This window comes from Enhydra lutris, unplaced genomic scaffold (genome assembly GCF_002288905.1).
Source record: "Enhydra lutris kenyoni isolate GAN:26980312 unplaced genomic scaffold, ASM228890v2 scaffoldscaffold93, whole genome shotgun sequence".
Classification (NCBI taxonomy): Eukaryota; Metazoa; Chordata; class Mammalia; order Carnivora; family Mustelidae; genus Enhydra; species Enhydra lutris.
In genome coordinates, this window is record NW_019154177.1 from 1,220,658 (window position 1) to 1,231,200 (window position 10,543).

At 43.6% G+C, this 10,543-nt stretch overlaps 1 pseudogene; it reads right to left on the minus strand.

Annotated features, from left to right (window-relative positions):
- Positions 1-1,480: 1,480 nt before the first annotated feature.
- Positions 1,481-2,868, minus strand: LOC111162584 (annotated as a pseudogene).
- Positions 2,869-10,543: the final 7,675 nt, after the last annotated feature.

Sequence of the window (10,543 nt, forward strand, 5' to 3'; positions counted from 1 at the left end):
TTGGTTAAGCAGCTGCCTTCGGCTCAGGTCATGATCCCAGTGTCCTGGGATCGAGTCCCACATCGGGCTCCTTGTTCTGTGGGGAGCCTGCTTCTCCCTCTGCCTCTGCCTGTGCTCGCTCTCTCTCTCTCTCTGACAAATAAATAAATAAAATCTTTAAAAAAAAAAAAAAAAAAGAATGGAATGGCTGAATCCCGTCAAGTTCCGTGTTTACGGGCCAGGGTGCTTCCCGTGATGGTCGACATTGCCGCCGGCAGTGTGAGAGCTGCAGGTGCTGCACGTGCTCACGGACACTTGTGGTCAGTCTTTGCATTTCAGGGGTAGTGGTATCTTACCGTGGCTTTAGTCTGCGTTTCTCTCGTGAGTAACGATCCCGAACAACTTTCATGTGCTATTTGCCTTCTGTGTGTCTTGGGCAGTCTGTATGTTTGAATCAGTTGGCCATTTTTTTAACTGAGTTGTTTTCTTAATATTGAATTTTGGAAGTTCTTTATATAGTCCATATTTAAGTGCTTTATCAGGTATGTGACTTGGAAATATTTTCTCCCCGTCTCTGTCCTGTCTTTTCAGCCCCTTAATTGTGTCCTTCAAAGAGTAAAAGTTCTTAATTTTTATAGAGTTCAGTTTATAAGTTTTTCTACTATGCATTGTGCTTTTGGTGTCCTAAGAACTCTTTGCCTGGCCCAAGATCACAAAAATCTATGTTTTCTTCTGGAAGTTCTGTAGCTAAAATGTTTCACATTTAGGTCCTTGCTTCGTTTTGAGGTTAATTTCAGATTCCCCCAGTGGGCTGCCGCTCCTGAGTGTCTACTGTAGATACTGTAGTGCCAGAAAGCTCTGTGTCCTGCTTGCTTGGTGGTTTTCAGCCCACCTTGCACGCCAGCACACCCCAAAGACCGTTTCTCTGTGTTCTTGTCCCTTTCCTGGTGTGGTGTCCTGCCTTTGCCTATTAGTTGCTTTGAACCATGACACAGAGAGAGCTGTTTAAAAATTAAAACCAGGGTAGAATCCATTTTATAATGTTAAAGTTAGATTGGAACGATCTTTGTGAACTAGTGGTCTTAAAAAGATATCTAAAAGATTGTTACTTTGTCAAGAGAAATTGTGAAGTTTCTCACAGTTGCAGTTCTCACAATTGAAAATGAGATAAGCAAAGAAGATTTCGAAAATGTTGTTGGGTTTGTTCCATTACAGCCAGGGAAGTAAAATTATAATGCGTTCTGTGTTATCAACAAAATATTTAAGCTCATGGTGAGTTTTAATACTTTTTGATTGTTCGATATTGAGATTTTGTTTTTTCAATATTTTTTCAACGTTTAAATGTTCTGGAAAAAAGTTAACTATTCAAAATCCATAAAAGCATATCTATAGTGATACACATTTTTCTTTCATTGTGAAGATTTTTATTATAGTATAGTACAGTTTATGTTCTAATAATAAGATTTTAGGGTAATGTGACATAAAAACCTACTTGGCCACATTACTTCTTGAGTTTCTTCCACGCAGCTTTCTTCTTGACCATCTGTAATCGCTTCATGGCATTGAGCTGTGATTCTTGTGAAGTCGGACCTTTAAGGGATGCTGAGGGAGAGCTGCTTGATTCTGAAGTGGTTTGGCTAGTGGTACTTCTCCTGGGCCCTGATGTCCCACTATTTCCGTTCCCACTGAGCTGGCTGGTGCTTCCTGGAACTAAACTACTTGGACTAGAAGACCCACTTTGCTAACATTGTCACAGCTAATAGAGCGGCCAAGGCCAGTTTTGCCCAAAGTTAGAGGTGGAGGTGGTTTCGGTGGAACAGAGGGTGCAGTGCTGTTACTGGAACCTGTTTTGGAACCTATTCCACCTGTAGATGATGTCGCCAGACCAGTTAAACCCACGGGCTTCTGGTTAGCTGATGAGGTCGCAGGCTTCCCACTATTATTTTGGGTTGTTGAATTCAGTTTCGCTGTTGATGGACCAGAGAAGGAAGTTTTAGCTGCAAAAGCTGCCCATCCAGTTAGGCCACTAGGTCCCGAAGAGGAAACACTGGGACTAGAAGAATTTCCTGAAATAGCTGTGGATGTCTTGACCTCTGTTCTCTTAAATGCTAGAAAAGTTGTCTCTGCTTGAGTTTAGTTTCTGGTTTCTTAACCAATGGCTCTTTGACAGCTGGAGCCACAGAAACAACTGTGGGGGCTGGTTTCTGTGGTGGTTTATGAGTTTTTTGATCTATTCTTTTCATTTGTCTGGTTCATTGAGCACAATTCCACACAAGACAAGGGTCATTCACTTCCTTGTTTGTCACCTGGGGCTCGTGGCAATCTTGGTAGTAGAGATCATGGCACTCCTGACATTCTTCTAATTGATTACAGGACGCCAGCGTCATTTGCCTACAAACAACACAAGCCAATCTCATCTCCATGGCAAAATCATCAGCACTAGTCTCCTCAAAACTGGAAACGTCAGTCATGGCTAAATCCTTGCTAGTTTGAACGGTAACGGGAGAGGACCGTGTCTCTGGTTTCTCCAATCTAGGTTTCTTTAGAATATCACCTCCTTTTGTGACACCTGATTTCATTTTATCAGCTGGTCTCTTTTCAGCTTCCTTCTTTACTTTTTCAGTTATGAGGGCCTTGCCATTACTATTGCCAGAAAGAAGACTGGATGATGTTTTGGGCTCTTGTTTAACAGAAATAGGTTTTGTGCTTGAAATTTTGGGTGGCTCTACATCCTTCTGAGATGGACGGTAACTTGAATCAATGCCCCGAGCCAAAGATTCATCAAGTAGTGCCTTTAGCTTTTCTGCAGAATCCTTACTCTTTGAATGTAAGAAGCCTAGTGCTTTAAAAAAAAATGGGATCAAGTTCCAAGCTCACAGTAGCAGCCATTGCAAACACCTCTTTGCCACGCAGCTCCGCCCGTTCCTGGAGGCCCCTTCTGAACCGCTCCACATTTTTCTTTTTACCTTAGGTTCCAATATGGCTTAGCTGAACACTGGTACTTATTTAAAACTTTAATAATGTTCAACATGGATTTTTTTGCATTAATTTTGACTTTGAGAAGCTATTGTATTAAAATATTTCTTATTTTAATTATTAAAAAAAGAAATGACATTCTTACATCATTGACTCTTCTAACTCATTAACGTGTATACTAAAGATTAATTTAGGACTCTTCAAACATGTGCCAGTTAAGACTAACATTTCTCATCAAAGCAATGTAGGACATCTTTTGCTAACTTCGCTGCTGAGTATTTGGTTATGTTATTTTAAAAAATTAAGCTTAAATTTGTAGTTTATGAAAACTGCATAGAAATATAGTGAATTTCATATTAATTTTTATCTAACAACTTTGCTAAGATCACAAAATTATAATAATTTATTGCTAGTTTCTTTTTAAATTATATGTTTACAGGGTATACTAATGACAGTTTCATTTGTTTCTAATTTTTAAATTTCCCTTTTGCCTTAAATTCACTGTCTAATTCTGCCAACACAATACTGAATTGAGGTAGTAACAGAGACATCCTTTCCTTGAATATTATTTCAGAGGGTAATGATGAAACTTCACCAAGAAGTGTGACGCTTGTGGCAGACATGTGTTAGATACTCTATCAGGTAGGAAAGGTCTCTTTTTTCCTCAGCTTGCTGAGTTTAAAATATGAATCAATGCCGATTTTTTTTAAAGATTTTATTTATCTATTTGACAGAGAGAGAGATCCCACGTAGGCAGAGAGGCAGGCAGAGAGAAGGGGGAAGCAGTCTCCCTGCTGAGCAGGGAGCCCGATGCGGGGCTTGATCCCAGGACCCAGAGATCATGACCTGAGCCGAAGGCAGAGGCCTAACCCACTGAGCCACCCAGGTGCCCCTCAATGCCGAATTTTATCACAGGCTTCTTGAAGCACATATTGAGATGACCCTGTGACATTATTTTGTTAAGTTGGTGTATTCATTGCTTGACTTTGAATGTTAAACCATTTTTGCTTTCCTGGGGGTGGAAATCCAACTTTATATTGCTTAATTTGGTTTACTAAGATTTTGTATAGGATTTTTGCAACTATGTTCATGAAAAAGATTGTGCCTATGGCTTTTCTTTCTCATAATGTCCTTGTCATATATTTTTTAAAATATTTTATTTATTTATTTCTCAGAGAGAGAGCACAAGCAGGGGGAGCAGCAGGCAGAGCAGGCAGAGGGAGAAGCAGGCTCCTGGCTCCCTGGGATCATGAGCTGAGCTGCAGGCAGACCACCCAGGTGCTCCTTGTCATATTTTTTTTGTCCTTGTCACATTTTGGAAGTATGGCTACACTATCCTCATAACATGATTCAGGATTCTTCTTTTGCTATCCTCCGGAAGGTTTTCTGTGAGCTCATGATCAGTTCTTCTTTAAATGTTTGGTAGAATTTACTAGTAGAGTCATCTATACTTGGAAAATTATTTATGAAAGATTTTTAAAAATAGATCAAGTATCTTTAAGCACTGAATTATTGTTCATATGTTGTACTTATTACAGAAATAAATATAGAAAAGATATAGTTATATCCTCTTATTTGCCTATTTCACTTAGGCTTGTATATTCATCAGCATTAAGTTGTTCATGATATATGTGTTCTTAACCCCTGTAGGATATGAAGTGATATGAAGTGATGTCTCCTTGTCCATTTCTTTTTTATCATTATTAAGGAAACTTTACCCCCAACGTGGGACTGGAACTTACAACCTCAAGATCAAGAGTTCATGTTCTACCAACTGAGCCAGGCAAGCCCTCTCCTTTTCCACTTCTAATATGAGCTATTTGTGCTTTCTCTCCATTTTTCTTGATCACTTTTGCCACAGAGTTGTCAGTAACAGTAATCTTTTTAACGTTTTTGGTTAAGTCAGCCTCTTTTTATTTCTTATTTCTGTCTCATTAGTTCTCGCTTCTACCCTTACAGTTCCTTCCTTCCCTTTTCCTTAATTTCCTCCATGCGTCCCATGCGTGCAGCCCAGAATGTTTGCCGTCATAATTTTATTATCATTCAGTTCAGAATACTTCCTAGAGTCCAGAAGCAGGCCACGGAGGACATAAGAACGTGGGAGAGGAAGAAAAACACATTATTTGAAGGAAATCAAGGACACATTGGAAAGCTATTAGCATTGGAGGTCTTTACTCTGAAGCAGAGAGTGAACGGCCCAACCAATGTGAAATGTATTTTCAAAACATAAAACTTTTTTCCCAGGAAAAATTATTTTGTAATTTCCATTCTGATGTCATCTTATAAACATACATTATTTTATGGTATAATAGTCTTCAGTTTCCAAGTATGTAGGAATAGTCTAGTCATTTGTTAGGTGAATAATGGCTTAATTGCATGTGGTCAGAGAATATGGTCTGTATCATTTCAGACCTTGAAATGTGCAGGTAGTTGGCTGATAGCCCAGCACATGGTGGGTTTTTATAAACATTCTGTGTTTGCGTTAAAATATTCTGCATCCTGCAGTTGTTGGATGTTCTATAACTGTCTGCTAGGTCTAATTTGATAGACATGCCGATTAAATCTCACCCATTGCTACTCACTCCTGCTTTTTCTATCGATTACTAAAAGACATATGTCAAAGTCTGCCACTGTGATGTGCAGATTTAACATATTTCTCTGTAGATTTCTGTCAATTTTTAACTTATATATATTTTTTATCAGTTATGTTATTAGGTGCTTACAAATTTAGAGTACCTGTCATCTTCCTGGTGAATTGTATGCTTAATCATTACAAAAACTTTCTGTAAATCCTTGGTTATCCATTTTGTCTTAAAATCTACCTTGTCTCAAAACAACATGGCTAATTTTATTTTGGTTTATTTATGCTTAGTAACTCCCATCTTTTTACTTTCAAGCATTATATATGTCTCTGTGTTAGGTGTGTATTTTGTCCCTTCTGTTCTATATCCTTCTTTCTTGTTTTCTCTTGAACAGTTTGGTATATGTTTACTCCCCCTCCCCCACTCGCATAAGGTTGGTGGTTATATACACTTTGATCATTCTTTGAGATTACAAAATGCACAAGGGTTATATCAGATTCTAGTCATAAATAGCGATTTTGCCTCTTTTTCCCCTCTTTCTAGGCGATATTAAGAAGTTAGAATTTTATGACACGAAAGCCATGCTCTTGAATTGTATAATTATATGGTATATTACTGGTGCAATCAAACAGAGATGCATATTACCTACCTAAATACATAAAGAGAAAGAATTGTGTCTTTGAGCTGGAATATTAGTCCTTTGCCTTCAGACTCAGAGTGGAACTTACAACATCAGCTCCCCAGGTTCTCAAGCCTTCGGACTCAGACAGGAAGTACATCAGCTGTCCTGGGTTCCCAGCTTGCTGGTAGCAGATCGTGGAACTTCTCAGCCTCCATAATCTGGTGAGCCAATTCCTTCTAATACACCTCTCTGTGTCGGTGTCTGTTTCTGTCTCTCTCTATATATACACATAAATACAGATATATTGATATAGTTATCTGTATCCTTATCAGGAGATAAATACAGATATAAATAAATAGATACAGATAGCTATATGTCTAGCTGTTTCATATATATCTCAAAGTGGATTTGAAAATGGGTAATGTGTAGAGACTTGAAGAATCTTGAGGTGCATGATAGAAAAAGCCTAGAATGCCTTGAGCTAACTGTGCAGAAATATGGGTATTAAAGGATGCTTCTGGGAAGGGCTGGGAAGGAAAGGAGGAACATGTTGTGGGAAACTGAAAGAAGGACTCGTGACCCTTGCTGGCACCACTCCAACTGCCAGCTTCCGCTGTCCCTCTCATGTCCCTCCTGTCTTCTTAGTGAAATCTCCCCTGGCTCTGTCCCTGAATAATAAGTGTGATTGTGTTTAGTGCCCACCCAGATAATCCGGGATAATCCCTTTATCCCAAGATCCACAACTTAATCACATCTGCAAAATCTTTGCCATACACGTGATAACCTCTGGGTTCCAGGGATTAACACCTGATACCTTCGGGGCTAGCATTCAGGCTACCAAGGGGTCTGGATTTGGGATCAGAACACACTTGCTTGTGAGTCCCAGCCGGACATATTATGGCTCTATAACCTGAGAAGCTACTTGTTTTTACTCTGTCTTTACGTCCTTACTTATAAAATGGAGAAAAATATTAACCTAATGCTTATTTTGGTGATGCTGGACTCAGAAAATCGATCTAAATATTCCTAAATTTAGGAATTACTAAACCGGAGTTGATACAGACTGATTCTCCTCCCTTTTAGTCCTTTGTACTTTGTTCTTTCTTCCCCTCCTTCTTCCCTCATCTCCCCTCTCCCTTCATCACTCCCATTTCTCCTCTAACTCCCCCCATCTCGCTCGGGTGCCCAGTCCCTCCAGTATCCCGTGTTCCTCCCGACTCTGCTCCTGCGGGTCTGCTCCAAGGAGAGGCAGGCGGGTTGCCCCAAGACAGGCCGAGAGCGGCAGGGACCTCCCGGCTGGAGCTCTCGGTGTGAGCCACTGGATGAGAATCCACACGAGGAAGGGACGCTTCCCCGCTGCACGTCGTTGCCCCTGGCGCGACTGGATGGCTGCGGGACAGAGGGCAGCACGTGTGTTTTAGGTAAGGCCACCCGAGGTCAGACGGGCCCCTTATTGCCCTTTCCGGGCCTCTGAAAGGCCACATGTGAACTGAAGAAACGAAAACATTCGGGCATTAAAACTGTGGAGTTTTCCCCAGTCAACACTTTCTCTTCCCAGTCTTCTCAGGGTGGAAGTTGGTCAGATTAAATCACCAGGAGATCGGCACCTCTTAAAAGAAACAGAAGTAGGAAGAGCTGTGAAGTGTCAAGGGCAGAGAAGGCGGTCACTTGTAGTCCAGCCGGGCCACAGGTAGTAGTTGGATTTTTGGCTTGCGGTGTTGATGAGCTGACGGATTCCTTCCTCCCGGGAGGAGAAAGGCCCAGGTCACAGAAGCTCTGGGACAGCTGGTCCCATGGCAGAGAAGTTGCTTAGCTCTTGTGGGTGCTGATGGCATCCCAGACACCCACGGCTGTGTGTGGACCCAGGATGCCTCTCTGGAGCACAAAGGTGGGGGTGATGGGCACTGGCGCCCCCTGGGGAGAGCACAGTCTTCTGCACATGCTGTCCCCTTTGCCTCACCAAACACTAGAGCTACCCCGTGCAGCAGACTAGGGTGGGAACGTGGGCAGCGGGGGCAAGGCCTCCAGGGGGATGTCGTTTCAGGACCCACTGCCTTTGCCAAGGCTCTGGATTAGGGCCACAGCCAGCCTAGGTCTGAGGGGTCCTCAAGGATAAGGCAATAGTACACAGAGACATGGACAGAATTGTAGCAGCAGGGGGGCCTGGGCGCTCAGCAGGTTGAGCGTTTGATTCGATTTTTGGCTCAGGTCATGATCTCTCATGAGACTGAGCCCCGCAGCAGGCTCCCCGCTCCGCGGAAAGTCTGCCCGAGAGTCTCTCCCTCTGCCCCTCCTCCCACCCGTGCCCTCTGTCTCTTTAAAGTAAATTAACCTTTTTTTTGAAAAATGTGACAGCAACAACAACAGCAAAATACGGCAAAATCATCACTCTCCTCAAATTCCTAGTACATGTGGTTAACGGATTTAAAGAAGTCAAAGGAGACTAAAAAACAGACCAAAAATTACATTTGAAGTCAAATAACTTCATATTTGTACATTGTACTCTCCTGTATGTACACTGAAGGAGAGCTGCTTCTCCCACCGCATCTGTCCTCCGGCGGGGAGGACGACACAAGACGGTGAATGAAAAGACGCGGTTTGCAATACAGCAGGACGGCACTCCGGACACGCGGGTCCACAACAGCCGTCTGCGTCTCTGCCTGGCAGGGCAGAGAAGGAGAGCCCTGCGTCCTGCGAGGGCGGCCCCTGTGCACCTGGGAAGAGGGACTGAACCCGAACAATCTTCCAGGTAGCATTAAGCAGAGGCCTGAATCTCTAAGTCGGCGTTCAGGTAAACAGGGAAGTAGTTTTGCTCTGGAACCAGGATGAAGGCACGTATGGAAGCCATACGGAGATTTGTTTCCTTTTTGATCAAGGAAATTGAGAATGAAGGAACGCTTTGGCCAGCATGGGGACAGACAGAAGGGTTCGGAAGAAACCGGAAAGCAGCCGGAGAGAACAGAGTCCTTGTCTCTGAATGGAAGCTTACTGTGTGTTTCCGAGAGCAGCCCTGCAGAGGGCCACCAACTGAGTGGCTGAGAACGGGGCAACGTATTGTCTCAGAGTCCTGGCAGCCAAAAGTCTGAGACCAAGCTGTCACCTTGGCCCTGCTCCCTCTGCAACCTGGACGGAAGGACACTTCCTTGCCTCTCCCCCATGTCTGGTGGCCCCAGACCATCTTTAGCTCGTGGCAGCGTAACTTCAGTCCCTGTCCCCGTCTTCACGGGACAGCCTCACTCGACACCCTTCTTACAAAGAGGCTACTCTAGGATGACCTCATCTTAACTACCCACAGTGGCAGCAAGACTCTTTTCAAATAAGGTCACGTTCCAAGGTACAGAGGGTTAGTTAGGACTTCAGTACACCTCGTGGGGGGAACATAATTCAGCCCGTACCATCCTAGAACCTGGTGCGGATCAATGCTTCCCTTTGGACTCCTGCCTACGCCCTTTTAAAAACTGCTTCATCCTGACTGGGCCACAGAAACGGTGACTGAGACAAACTGATCTGAGTCTCACCCTCTTCTGCCCTAGGCTCCTCAAGAAAGGCAGCCGGCCTGAGCTTGGGTCCGATTCAAGTCCTGGTCAGGCTGTTTAGGATCTGATCTGTGACTCAGGTCTCAGCAGTCACCTCGGAAGTCTCGTTTGATAAAACTGTGTTCCATCATTTTGAATTTTGAATAATAGGTCATTAATATGTCAAGAAATCTTTCAGGAAGTCTCCCAAAGTATTGGCTCAGATTTTTCCTAAAATGTCTAGAATTGACAGCTCAGTGGGTGGAGGTGGGGTGATGGGGCCAGTCAGTCCGCCAGAAACATGACATTTTCATGGAGGGAGGGGACACAGTGTCACATCCAGAGTGCTCCCTGGGAGGATTTCAAATGAATGGTGTAAGAATTAGGGAGGAACCAAAGCATTTTTAACATGAGGGCCATCAACGAAGTTGATCTTTAGAAAACCATACAACATAGGGGCTCAGTCAGGGAAGTGGCTGCATCCTGCTCAGGTCGTGGGATTGAGCCCCAGGCCTGTGGCTCCCTGCTCAGCGGGGAGTCTGCTTCTCCCTCCTCGTCTGTGCTTCCCTCGTGCTCTCTCTCTCTCCCTAATAAATAAATGAAATCTTTAAAACAAGTCATGCAACAGAGGCAGACTGTGGGGAAGGAAGGAGACAAGCGAAAGGGCCTAAAGCAAGATTCCTGGGAGCAGGTCAGGGAAGTGGGCTCTGGAGGACAGAAGGGGACAGCAGCGCAGAGATAGCCTCCAGCTAACCAGAGACACGTTCCTGCTGCCCGGAGCAGACTCCAAACCTTCCCGTCTCGCCTCTGGAGGCCAGCACCCACGGTGCCCAGAAGTTTGTCAGAAATGTTGGAGCAGGACTGGAGAG